We start from the raw sequence: 14,895 nt of genomic DNA, 5'->3' as shown, positions 1-14,895 counted from the left end.
TCTTTACTGGTCATGTTATTTTCTGACTTGAGCACAGTACTTAATTGACTTAGAGTTATTAGAATGTAAATACATTTTATTTTGGTCCTCTTTTGTCACATTTTATTTTTGTAATATACAATATCAGTCCGTATCAGGTAACATTTTTCCAGAATGCACTTTTTGCATTTTTAATGATTTTATTAAGGCTGGCTCCATCCATATCAATATGTCTGTAGAGATTACTCTATGAAGGGTAATATATACTAAAACCACATTTAGATATACACAATATGCTGTAGTTTAACAAATATATTTTATTCATCCAATACTTGAAAGAAAATATATATACTCTGTATTTATTTCATCATCTTGTCATTAAAATTAATGAAATGATTGATTTGAAAAAGTGAATCCTGTCATGTTTGAGTGGATGTTAACCGGAAAATGCTGTCCATTTTATATATGAAAATTAGTGCTGTGAAAAATAACGCGTTAACTCAGTTAATTCAATTACAGGTTTAACGAGTTATTTTTTTTACGCATTTAACGCATGCGCAGAATGAGCTTCCAATCCGTCTGTTGTTGGTCGTCGGGACGAAAAAAAAGTCACTTGCAAAATGAGCTTCCAATACACCACTTCAATCTGAACTATGTCCGCTCTCATGCAGACGGTCGTGCTGTTCATCGGTAATGATCCTTCCGCAGGTTCACCTACGGAAACCTTGTTACGACTTTTACTTCCTGTAGATCAGGGTCTCAACACGTCGATCGCGATCCGCCAGTCGATCGCGGCGTAGTGTTGGTAGATCGCATGACATTAAAAAGATTGGCCCGCCCCCTGACATGTTCTCTATCGCACGTCTTTGTTCTTTTATTAAACTAAACGTCTGTTGTTGATCGTATCTCCACAGCAGCATGTCATTTCTGTCTCTTCGCGTTGCGTTAACACTTATCGATCCCCGTCTCGCGCGCCACAGAGCTCCGTGCGCGCGCATCGGGACCGAGCAAAAAAAAAGTCACTTGTCAATCTGTCCACCTGTCCGGGCCGGTGAGGTTTCAGCTTTGCAGCGGTGTCCCCGCCGTCCCTTTCATCACGGCCCAGTTCATGAAGAAAACCCACACAGTCAGTTTGCCTCAGCAGCTGCTAGAGGAAGACTAGAGGCCTTTAGATTGTGTCATGGTGGAGTTAATGGTTGACAAACAAGAGAAAAATGTTCTGTTTAACCCTCCTGTTACCTTTACATTTACTAACATATTTTACCCTCGGGGTCAATTTGACCCCAGCAATTAAAACCTCCAGAAAATTATTAGAATTAATATTGCTTCCCAAGTTTAAGTGTGAGGTACTTTATGTTTGTTTGTTGACTACCTAAATATCCCTTTAAATAAATAAAAAAGTTGATATTTCTTATATGTTTGACACAGTGAAAAACAGCCTGGGGTCAAATTGACCCCAAAGAACACCGACATTAAACATTGAATGGGGTCAAATTGACCCGAAAGGTAACAGGAGGGTTAAACATTCTGTTTAGGATGAAGATGTATTAATGTTCCATATGGAAAAAAACTGCTAAGAAACTGCTGAGTTGCAGCACCATTGTATAGAAGAATGTATAAATGTATATATCCGTCTTTTGTCATAAATCTCTATGTTCTCACAAAATATACCGAAAATATCGGTAATATGTGATTAATCATGATTAATCCACAAAAACCTGTGATTAACTCGATTAAAATTTTTAATCGTTTCACAGCCCTAATGAAAATATTTGATTTTCTCAATACGGAATTAGGAGCATATATATTGCTGAAAGAGCGATCAGTGCTAACCTGAGGGTTGGGACAGCGACCCTCAGTAACCGTCATATGAGTGCAGTGAAGAGAGCTCCGCAGCAAGTGGGGCATGATCAGATGCATTCACGTGCACTAAAATAGCAAGTAGAAGCTCGGATAACAACACACAGGGAGGGAGAATGACTCATATGCTTAGGTTGACATTATTCCACGATACAAAGCAAATAGTTCCTTGATAAAATGAATGAATGAATAGAGAACATTTTTAAGTTTGATCCTTTTTTAGCCATTGCACTACAAGCCCTTTTATCCTGAAAAACCAATAGCCACTCAAATGCAGACATGGGGCTAAATATGCAGAATGCGCGACGTTGCCTTCTTAGGCCGGGCTAGATAGGATTAGGCGCTCAGGAGAGAGATTGTTGTTTGCTTACCTGTCATGAATTCTTATTTACTCCTATTGGTTTTGTTTGTAATAAGTCAGGGACTATGTTTATGCAGCCGTGGACCGTTTGACCGTACCAACACAGCCTTTCTCTCTCATTGCGTCAACCACCTCCATGAAAAGATCGGCGCTGCAATATTTGCTCATATCCAAAAACCTGATGACATCCAAGTCCTTGATAACGTTTCAAAGTAGGTTTTTCTCCTTCCGACTAGAAATCTGGTCTCTTCTTTGGGCCACACCAAAATGGAACACATGCTGTAACACATTTGGAATTTTCGAATAATTATTGTGCATGTAAATGTAGTCAAAATGAATAGGACTGGATCAGAACTAAAAGGCAACAGTGTATCAATCCCCTTTGTCTGGACCAAAGCAGTGTGTGTGTGTGTGTGTGTGTGTGTGTGTGTCTTCATATTGTATGTGAACAGTCAAATAGTGCTGTTTTTCTTTTTTCTTAATTCAATTCAATTCAATTCAGTTTATTTTGTATAGCCAAATATCACACATTCTGAATTTGCCTCTACATTTACAATCTGTACACATACGACATCCCTGTCCCAGGACCTCACATCAGAGATGTGACAACATGAGAAAGACAGACACACAAACAATATTTAGAACCTACTTTCTGACAATACTCCTCACTTTAAAAACTGAAACAACAAATATTTAAAAAACACAAGCGTGCATACACACAGTTATACACACTTTTTTCTGAAATGCAAACAGAGATGATGTCAGCCAGCAAGGTTGTTAGGGAGTGTGGTCAGAGGTCGGAGGTCAGGGAGCATCTTCTGAATTGTGTGGGGGTTCTGGGAGCAGTCAAATCGAGCATTGTCAAAAAAGTTGTTTAAAAAAATTGTTTTGTTTCATGAAATAAATAACAAAAACATGTACAACCTTAACGATACAAATAAATAATTAAATGCAAAATAAATAGAATGCCCAAAAAAACTAAAGTATATCTAAATCTGGGATATGATACTGTAAATATAATGTGTGTGTGTGTGTGTGTATGTGTGTGTGAGAGGGTGTGAGTGTGTGTGCTTGTAACTAACCTCTACTCACTTGCACATAAACTAATCATTCTTTTGCCTCCACAGTCCTAATCAATTACTAGCTCCTACTGTTGAATAATCTCATAATTTCTACACCAGTAGATCTGGAATATCAATAATGATCACAACGACATTTCAATTAACAACCAAAATTACAATAGCAACAAAAAAGATAATAACAAATAAAAAAATTAAGAAATAGGTTTAGAAATTATTTTATTGCCATATTTAAGGAATAGAAACAACCGTCACAAGAATGTAGGTCAGCGTGTATGTAAATGCGAGAGGTCAGATGGCGTGCGCCGTGGTCGGCTGACCTCTGACCTCTGACCCTGTTAGCTGTTTCAATTTTTTTGGGAACAAAAGAAAAGATGCAGGAGTCAAACACTGCATTTGAAATGGGCCTTGGTATTCTCACAGAATGGGATTATCCTTCATTTGAACAAAGCAATTTGTAAATGTTCAGACGTTTGATATTTTACAAGTTGATGTTTGGTACCGTTGAGAATAATTAGACAATGCTGTTAAACAAATATTGTGAGAATTAAAAAAGCATGTAATAATTTTTTTTTCCTGTAATGAACTTATTGTGTAATAAATGTGTTATCCTTTTTATAATATGTTACTAACGTATACTTTTTTAAATGTATAAAGTGTTTGTTGTGATTCGGCAACAAATGTTTAATGAGGAAACTTTATTGATTTGATTGACAATAATGCCATTTCTAAAAGAGGAGAATTAAAGAAATTTCCTAAAGTAAAGTAAAAACGAGCTTAGACGATTGAGAAAAGAAGTGACATGAAAGTAAAATAAAACAAATGGCATTTTGTTGTGTTTGTTAGAGTTAAAAGATAAAGAGGAACAACTTCATTGATTCTCTCAGAAGGAAACAAGTTCACTGCACTTAAAGAAGAGGGACAAATATTAAAAAATATAAATATAATACACGTTATACAAAACGAAACAACAAATAGTTCAGAAATAAAATAAAATAGATAAATCATTTTAACTGTAGAAATGTGTGTTTTGATGTTTCTTTGGGAAATAAATACTTTATACTCACTTGATAATCCAGCGACAACAAGGCGACATATGAATGAGCTTCATTCCGACACGTTGGTCTGGGATCTGCCACGTGTGACTTTATGAAATGAAAGAAAGGGTAGAAGACTCTGTCATATTCACTGAATGTGTTTTAACTCTGTAATGATTCCTTCTGTACTCATGACATATTGCATCTGTCCATCCGAGAAGAGGGATCCTCCTCTGTTGCTCTCCTGAAGGTTTCTTCCCTTTTATTCCCTGTGAAAGTTTTTTTTCTATTTCTTGGGAGTTTTTTCTGATCCGATGTGATGTCCTGGGACGTCGTATGTGTACAGATTGTAAAGCCTTTTGAGGCAAATTTGTAATTTGTGAGATTGAGCTCTACAAAATATACTGAATTTGACATGGGTCTCACTTGCACATTTTTTTTTTTCAAACAACAAAATAAATAGTCTAAAACGTTGTCACCCTTAGGCTGAATAAAATAACTCATAGTATAAGAGCAACTAATTCGGTCTAAACCCACAAAGAAGATAAAAAGATTCAAAGAAACAAGATCAGCTCGTAGTCTGAAATGAGAACTGACCACTTTAATCACATGGTGGCAATCAATAAGGTGCATCACTAACTTCACCATGATCAGAAGTGTAAAAACTCTGAGAGGAAGAAAAAAACAAGGCGGCTTCGGTCTGCAGCCGTCGTGCTGATTGTCGGTGCCGTCCTCGGAAATCAATAAATCAAATGTTATGATTAAAAGAGCAACATGCCAGAGGAAATTAAATAATCATGCGGGGAGGAGGACGAGGAGCAGGAGGAAGAGACCCCCCGCCCCCCCTCCCTCCTTCCTCCTCCTTTGGTCCTGTGGTTAATAAGTGATGACTCTGTGCTGTGATTTGGGGAATCACTTTGTCAACAAGGACATATATGATAAAGCCCTGTGCTTTGTGGCGTTTGGATATATTTGATGTGTGAAATAATGTTGACTGAGCAGTTTACAAGTTGGATTTAGAAATATTTTATGTTTGCTTTTTTAACTGATGCTGTGTCGTCATGATTTTACTAGCTAGTGTATTTACGCACCCCCGTGCATAAAACACGGCATAAAAAAACTGAATATATAAAAATACAACACAGTGAAACTGACTTTATTCCATCTTTAAAGCATCCAGTTCATCAAAACATCAAAATCATGGACAGGTCTTTGAGAAACCATTATGTGAAAAATACAAAATAATTTAAGAAGCTTTACATGGTGAAACTCATTACTGGTATATTGTTTTTCTTTTCCCCAAAATGTATTGTGTTTGGGATTTTTTGGGTGGGGGAAATTTTTGTTTCATTTGCATAATTATCTTTTTCAATAAACCATTGAAGTCATGTCTTGTACTGTCAGCATTTGGACAGAGGGACTTTCTGCAGTTAGAGAATGGAGCAACAACCAAGTCAAGATTAATATACACACAAAAAAGAGAATTTAAGAAATGATGGTGGAAGTCCTATATTTCCCCTTTAATGAGAGTTCGTTTCATTTAAGTTCAAGAAAAAAACTTTGCTCTTGGCCTTTAAATATCAAATGTACGCTTCAGGTCAGCGGCCTGTCCAAAATCACTCATGGTCTCTATACTGTATCATACCATACACACACACACACACACACACACACACAGGTCAGTGCTGTTAATGAATGTGTGTGTAGGAGAAGTAACGCTGCCCTCAGATCAGCGAGCTGCTTTTCAGAGAGGAAAACCGAGCTCACATTGAAATATATCAGTAATATTGATCTGAATTAGCATGAGCTGCCGCTGCCTGTGGCCATGTTCTCTCTGATGTTCGTTATAACATACAGCTGTGTGTGTGTGTGTGTGTGTGTGTGTGTGTGTGTGTGTGTGTGTGTGTGTGTGTGTGTGTGTGTGTGTGTGTGTGTGTTTGTGTGTGTGTTGATGTGTGCACTGAAACTGTAGGCTGCAGTGTGATTGAAGTGTTTTAATGGGCGACTGTGGGTCAGTGGTTAGCATGCATCGTCTTTCAATCAGGGGATTGGTGGTTCAATCCCTGCCCTAGTCAATGTGTCTTTGAGCAAGACACTCAACCCAGAATTACTGTGTGTATAGTGTACGAAAACATTGTAAGTTGCGCTGGATAAAAGCATCAGCTGAATGTAATGTATTGAAGGAAGCCGATGAACCCACTTTAATAGTGTGAATTGTAATATATATATATATATATATATATATATTCTCATTAAAAGGATGTTTCATACCTCATCCTTGTCTGATTTGAAAATGAAAACAACAACAAAAGTGTGTCTTAGATGTTCAGGGGTGAAATTGATTTGTATTAAGTAATTGTAAGTAATCTTTCTTACTGTATATCTCTGTGAACACCCTTGAACTATGATTATAAAATTAACAATTTGGGGGGAGATCTAAACTCTACAGCCCCACACACACTTTGTAATGGTGGGTATTTTATAGTTTAATTCCAGAATTTTCATATTCTAGACATTTCATTTCGAGTAATTTAAAGCCATTGAATGATTGGCACAAATTATTATTTTACAGTAAATTTAATTAAAAAGTTGACTGAGAAAACTCTAGACTTTGTTTTGGGGAATAATCTGAAGAGGTGGGAGGCACAGGGTATTTAAACTCATGACCTTAGTATTTCTAACTTCCTGATATCTTTAAAATTAATTATTTACATTTGCACATTTCATAATGTGCACTTTGTGTTAATGTCCATGTGTTGGAAATATATGAGCTTTTAACAATATGCTAGATTTACATTTCTGCAATGACTTATGGCGTTTGTTTCAAATGTTGTGACAACTGATTATACGAGCATCTTGGTAACAATGAAATGCACTGTTTAATAACATGTTAACATCATGTATATGGTTGTCTTTCCGCTCGTGTGTCACAGTCGGTGTGCAGCGGATGTCGTCATTTTATTATTTCGTCATTTTATTGTCCGACACATGTAGACGGTTGTGCTGCTCCACTCTACTCTTTTAGAACATTCCGCTGAAGGACTGCAGTTGAAAATTACACCGGCACAACTTGACTTTCTTCTTATAGGATAGAAAAGGCAATTCAATAAAATACATAATGCGAATTCATGAAGTCAACATCAATGTATTTTACTTGTATTTATTTTTTATTTCTTCTTTTTCTTTTTGTGTGTAATATCAAATAGTGATAATTAATCTGTTAAATCGTCAACCACCGATTACATTTGACCCTTCACACTGTGAGGCATTTTTGGTTGTCTCTTACGGGATTTAATTTAATTTAAACAGTCTGATTTTTATACAGTCTGATTTTTTTGTCATGGTGTTTGTTGTTGTCGGAGCAATGTGACAGTTGAAGAATGCACGGACACGAACACAGGTGCGAGATTAAAGGCTGTTCAATGGCTGTTTGTTTGGAGTAGCGAGAATGGCGTGCGCCCACATTTGAATACAGCGGGTCGACTCCGCACGCGCCATTGTGCTCCCATTAAAAGCCGGTTTCACGGCCAACAGAATCGCAACAATTAAAAAAAAGTTTCAAAAGGCTTGAAGGGAATAAAGGAGGAATAGAGGGCGGAGAAGGAGGGGGAGGAGGAAGAAAAGGAATAGACGATAAGGGGGAAGTGTGCTTTTCTTTTTTTCAGTTTGGTAACCAAATGGCTAAGAATAGATACAGCAGTATTATCATGATCATTGCACATCGGTTTACGATCTAAAAATATATTTATGTCATTTTTGTATTCTATTATATTTCCACCTGTCCCTCTCCTAACACATTTGTTTAATCTCCCAACTATCATCTCAGTTTACGTAAACCATTTAAAAAGCTGTATTATGTCTCCATATCCTTTAAAATAGTATGTATATGTTTGTGTAGGTCTATAATGCTCCCTACTATTCCTATATCACTGTATATGTAAATTGCTCCCTCATTTGTATATATTACATACATTATTTACACAATTACATATATAATCATATCTAAAAGTTTTATATGTAAATGTATTTTATCCCTATATATAATATATATATATATATACATATATTATATATATATATATATGTGTGTGTAAATTAAGTTGGTTTAGTCATATACATCTTCATAACAGCTGTATTAGAATTACATCCATATTTCTATTTATCTTAGTCTCTTATTTAAAAATGTGTTATCATACATTTCTACAATTATAATGTCCCCCACATGCCTGCATAACTAAGCAATATATCTTAGTTTATCTAAAAAAATCTTATCATGTCATTGTTTCTTTCAAAATATGTAACTCTATCATTTATTAATGTATATTATTTCTTTATATGTATGTCCATAAATCCCTATGTTACCACAAGGTTGAAACAAATATCTACATGTTGTCCAACATGTACATATTTAGATTAGATATATATATATATATCTTATATCTTATATCTAGATTAAACTCAACATTATATTATTATACTAGAATGTTAAATGTCTATGAATAAACGCATGTATCTTTGTAGATATCTGTATATCTGCTATATATGCGTGTCTATAAGTCTCTCTCAATAGGAGCTGTTATTGTATTCGCTGTTATTAACCTTAATGTATCTTCATTAAAATATATTTCTCAATTGTATTTATATAAATATAGCTCAATAATGGGATATACATTTAATTAAAACCCAATTTCTGCATCTCTCCTCTTAACTCGTCAACGTGTCATTGATGTCAAACACCAAACAGCTGCCATGGAACACCGAAACACACCCGCAACCAACCACTGCAGGAGGAGGAGGAGGAGGAGGAGGAGTTTACAGCCTGACAGATGGACCCCCGTTCAAAAACTGCTAGGTCATATAAAAAGAGAGCGAGAGAGAGAGGGGGGGGGAGGGGGGGAGGGAGAGAACGGAGACAGGGAGAGTCAGTGGGGCAGATGCGAGGCAAAGCGGAGCAGTGTTAGTCACCAACGCTACAGATTAGCATGTGGTCTCCAGCACAAAGCTGCAGATCAATACTGCTGCTCTGTACACAGCAGATGGCCCGGGACAGTGAGAGGGAGACAGAGAGAGAGGGAGACAGAGAAAGAGAGAGAGAGAGAGAGAGAGAGAGAGGCGTTTTCACAGTTATGAGTTTGTGTCTTTTCTGGAGAAGACAGTTCTCGTTTCTCAGTGTGTCTTTCAAAAATAATAATAATAATAATAACTGAAAGACTGAGAATCTAAATAAACAAAGCCCTTGTGATAGCAAAGAAAATGTCAGTATTAATAAGTTAGTAATATAACTAAATAATAAAGGACAACTTTAAATTGTGTTTACAAAAGATGCATTACATGTTAATTTCATTCCATTCTAAAGAAATATTTGTGAATTTCAGCTTTTTTTAAAAATACTTCTCAATGGCCTTATGGTTGAGCCTTTTTGACTTCTAAAAGGAAATACACAATATAATATTATTAGCATTTAATAAATGTATAGTTTAGTCTGAAATAATAGTCAAACATTATGCTTCAGCTTGAAGAAGAAAAATAATTAAACAATGAAAGAAATGTATATGGTTTTGCTGATAGCATAAACAAAAAGAAAAGAAATCCTGCAAATAACCTGAGAAATGTAATTTGTCACATCGTTTTACACAAAAGCGAGACTGAGTGCACAGAGCAAATAAACAGGCTAATGATTATCTCAGCACACAGACAGTCAGTATGCTACGGTGATGTCACAAAGGTATGCAAACAACTCGATGGCCAAACTTTTACTTCCAAACTAACTTTAAATGTTAAAATTAAATTGTAATCAGGTCCAGAGTGTTCCCTCTACACAGCGATACATTATTCAGTTTCATCACATTGGACATTTTAACCAAGCATGCAAGAAGTGCACAACACTGCAGTCTGGGCCTGGAGAACATACACAAACTGACTAACCTATGCTCACAATACATATCTTACCAACTTAAAAAGATGTTATTATTGTTCCTTTTTTTTCTTCTGAATGAACTGCATTGAGATACATTTAAGGTAATATTCGGTATGGGCAGACAGTGTTGAATGTACCCAAGTGACCAGCGTGTTCACGACCAGATCTATCTTCATTCTCTGTGCCTTTGAGCTCAGCTGTTGTTAGAAACACGTCAATGAGCCCTAATGTTACTTCATTACCATGAACACGCACACTGTAGTTTATTTTTCACTCAGTCCTATACCCACCGTCCTGCTGGCGCAAAATAATGGCTTGAGCCTCAAATGTGGAGTCATCCGCTGCTGAGAATAGTCCCAGACAAAAGTGCTGTTTCCTCCTGTCTGAGTTACGTTTGAGTGAAAATTCTTCAGTGCCCAGCTGTTTTAGGAAATGAATGAAAAATTAGATTATGGTGAGCCACTTTGAAGATGTGTTTCTTGACTTAGGGCTGAGAGCCACAGACAGGTTTCTGAGAGAGTCAGACTCTAGGACATTGCTGTTTTTGATTTGTTGCAGGAATGAAAAGTAAAAAAGTCCTTTAAATGATGTAACGGTCAGTTGTGTTTTTTCCAGTAAATCGAGATCTAACAACAATGTTATAAAAAAGTAATGAATCATTTTTCCACATGAGATTCCTGTCTCCTCTGTGTCTCTGTGTGTATGTATGTGTGTGTGTGTGTGTGTGTGTGTGTGTGTGTGTGTGTGTGTGTGCGTGGAATGATTTGTTGATAGTGTCTTTTGCCCTCTGAACACTGATGAGACTGTCATAACACTGAGGACACAATAATAACACGGAGGACACTGTAATACACCGAGGACACTGTAATAATACTGAGGACAGTGAAATAACACTGAAGACACTGTAATAACAATGAGGACAATGTAATAACACTAAGTTTCAGTGACTTCATGGGGAAAAGTGTTGGGAACTTTGAGACCTTGATAGCAAGCGTGTGGCCGCCAAGACTCATGGGAGTGAGGTGTTGGATATAAAGAAGTACTTCAGTTTAACCCTTGTTAATATGTCAAAATGTTGACATTTTAGTATAGTCCAAAAAATATGGATCATGTTTCTGCTTTTGTTTGGAAACTAAAACCTTCTCTGAGGGGGAGGAGCTATTATCTACTGACCGGCTCTGATGTCAGCATTTTGCTTACACCTCCGTATTGACTACAAACTCTATCATTTCCTCCTCCACCTCCTCTTCCTCTTCCTTCCCCTCCTCTCATCCCCCTGCAGCTGCTCCTTTACAGTCCCACCCACCCCCAAGCCCTCCTCCCAAGTTGGCCATTTCTTTATCCCTCCATTCCTCCACCCCCTCCTCCTCCAGAACATATCTTTATCATCTGGATCTTCGCCTACATCTTCACTTCCTAAAATCCACATTGTTAACCAGCCCCCCCTCCTTCCCCTACCCCATGTTCCCCATTATTTGTATGTATTCCTCCTCCACCTCTTTGCCTTCCCTCATCCTTCTCTCACCTCTAGTATCCTCCTCCTCCTCCTCCATCATCTCCTCTGCCTCCTTTCTATATTTTCCCTTATTTGGTCCTCCCACCTCCTCTCTGCAATGTTGATCATCAGGGGGAAACAAGAGAGACCATCAGCAAGACGCCAACAAGTTTTAGGAGACAGACAGTCGTACAGACGGATGGATGGAGAGACAGACCTCCCTCAGCAGACCCCCTGCTTGTCTTCCTGACAGCTGATCAAAAGGAGAAAATGGGTCAGGCTTCTGTTCTTCTGTCCTTAATTACACAACAGTCTTTAAACAAAGCAACATCTGCCCAACTACCCATCCCACCCACCCACCCTCCTCCTCCTCCTCCTTTTCCTCCTCCTCCTCCCCATCTCATCATTTCCCATCCCCTCTACCTTCTTTTCTTCTTTCTTCCATCCCTTCATCCTTCCGCTCATCACACAGGCTCAGTAAATTTGGCAACACTCTATTACACTGGTTCGTAATTTCACAAGTGTTTCCAAGAAATGTTCTCGGAAGAACTGTAAACTTTGGTTGGAATGATAAAGACAGTGGTTCACTTCCAAATTAATGAATTCAAAATGATTGTTAGTGGAGAGTCTTTTAGTCAATGCAAACCAGGTCAGCTGAACATGCACAATGTATATCTTACTACAGGCAAGATAACAGTTACATATACATATATGTACATATACACACATATATATATATATATATATATATATATATATATATATATATATATGAACATGAACCTGAATCTGTTATGGATGACTCCTTCAGTAGGTATCAAAGATTTTGGTAAAAAATACAGATGTTTTCTACAGCATCAACCTGAGCGTTTTACAGACGGAATGCTACATTGTTAGAAAAATCTTTATATATATATATATATATATATATATATATATATATATATATACACTACCGTTCAAAAGTTTGGGATCACTTAAAAATGTCCTTAATTTTCAAAGAAAAGCATTGTTTTTTTCAATGAAGATAACATTAAATCAATCAGAAATACACTCTATACATTGTTAATGTGGTAAATGACTATTCTAGGTGGAAACGTCTGGTTTCTAATGAAATATCTCCATAGGTGTATAGAGGCCCATTTCCAGCAACTATCACTCCGGTGTTCTAATGGTACATTGTGTTTGCTAATCGCCTTAGAAGACTAATGGATGATTAGAAAACCCTTGAAAACCCTTGTGCAATTATGTTAGCACAGCTGAAAACAGTTATGCTGGAGATATAAGCTATACAACTGGCCTTCCTTTGAGCTAGTTGATTATCTGGAGCATCACATTTGTGGGTTCTATAAGACTCTCAAAATGGCCAGAAAAAAAGAACTTTCATGTGAAACTCGCCAGTCTATTCTTGTTCTTAGAAATGAAAGCTATTCCATGCAAGAAATTGCAAAGAAACTGAAAATTTCCTACAGCGGTGTGTACTACTCCCTTCAGAGAACAGCACAAACGGGCTCTAACCAGAGCAGAAAGAGAAGTGGGAGGCCCCGGTGCACAACTCAGCAAGAAGACAAGTACATTAGAGTCTCTAGTTTGAGAAATAGACGCCTCACAGGTCCTCAACTGGCAGCTTCTTTAAATGGTACCCGCAAAACGCCAGTGTCAACGTCGACAGTGAAGAGGCGACTCCGGGATGCTGGCCTTCTCGGCAGAGTGGCAAAGAAAAAGCCATATCTGAGACTGGCCAATAAAAAGAAAAGATTGGTATGGGCAAAAGAACACAGGCATTGGACAGAGGAAGATTGGAAAAAGGTGTTATGGACAGATGAATCCAAGTTTGAGGTGTTTGGATCACACAGAAGAACATTTGTGAGATGCAGAACAGGTGAAAAGATGCTGGAAGAGTGCCTGACACCATCTGTCAAGCATGGTGGAGGTAATGTGATGGTCTGGGGCTGCTTTGGTGCTGGTAAAGTGGGAGATTTGTACCAGGTAAAAGGGATTTTAAATAAGGAAGGCTATCACTCCATTTTGCAATGCCATGCCATACCCTGTGGGCAGCGCTTGATTGGAGCCAATTTCCTCCTCCAACAGGACAATGACCCAAAGCACACCTCCACATTGTGCAATAACTATTTAGGGAAGAAGCAGGCAGCTGGTATGCTGTCTGTAATGGAGTGGCCAGCACAGTCACCAGATCTCAACCCCATTGAGCTGTTGTGGGAGCTATGGTCCGCAAGAAATGCCCATCAAGCCAATCCAACTTGTGGCAGGTGCTTCAGGAAGCGTGGGGTGAAATTTCAACAGATTACCTCAACAAATTAACAGCTAGAATGCCAAAGGTCTGCAATGCTGTAATTGCTGCAAAAGGAGCATTCTTTGACCAAAGCAAAGTTTGAAGAAAAAAATTAATACTTCAAATACAAATCATTATTTCTAACCTTGTCAATGTCTTGACTATATTTTCTATACATTTTGCAACTCATTTGATAAATAAAAGTGTGAGTTTTCATGGAAAACACGAAATTGTCTGGGTGATCCCAAACTTTTGAACGGTAGTGTATATATATATAGTTATCCCTTTAATTATGTAGTTTCGTTCCTGGAAATTATGAGTATTGGTAAATTGCAGATCCATAAAATATCGAACTGATTTGTAACATTCACAGAAAATTAATTATATAAAGATTTTTTAAAGATGTAAGCAACTTTACATTATCTCATTAAGTCATTTCATTAATTTTGGTTTCACCCCGGACATAAAAAAACAATGGTCTGCTGGGTGAAAGTCCTGTGTTTGTTTGGCCCATCCACCCTTCCTCCCATTTACGTGCACTGGTTTTATTTGCTTGACTCGTTAAACCACTTGACTTTCAATAACGATTGCTTTATGTACTTGCTTGCTAGTGGTGTAACGTATCATTGTTGATCAGTGATCCGTACGCACTCCCCCTTCGTGGTTCGGCTGTGGATTAATTACACAGTTTAATGTTAACCATCACAGTGGGAAATTAAGTTTTATTGACAATCGTTATCCGTCAATACTCACTTAAATATGCGATCAGGGCATCGACATTGATAATGTACTGGCCGATCTCTTTTAATGTTACATTGTAAACAACCAATTTGTGTTGAAAAAGACGGGTAACCGTGGCAGAACCGCTTACGGC

Source organism: Pseudoliparis swirei, chromosome 15 (assembly GCF_029220125.1).
Source record: "Pseudoliparis swirei isolate HS2019 ecotype Mariana Trench chromosome 15, NWPU_hadal_v1, whole genome shotgun sequence".
In the NCBI taxonomy this organism is placed as follows: Eukaryota; Metazoa; Chordata; class Actinopteri; order Perciformes; family Liparidae; genus Pseudoliparis; species Pseudoliparis swirei.
This window is presented reverse-complemented; position numbering follows the sequence as displayed.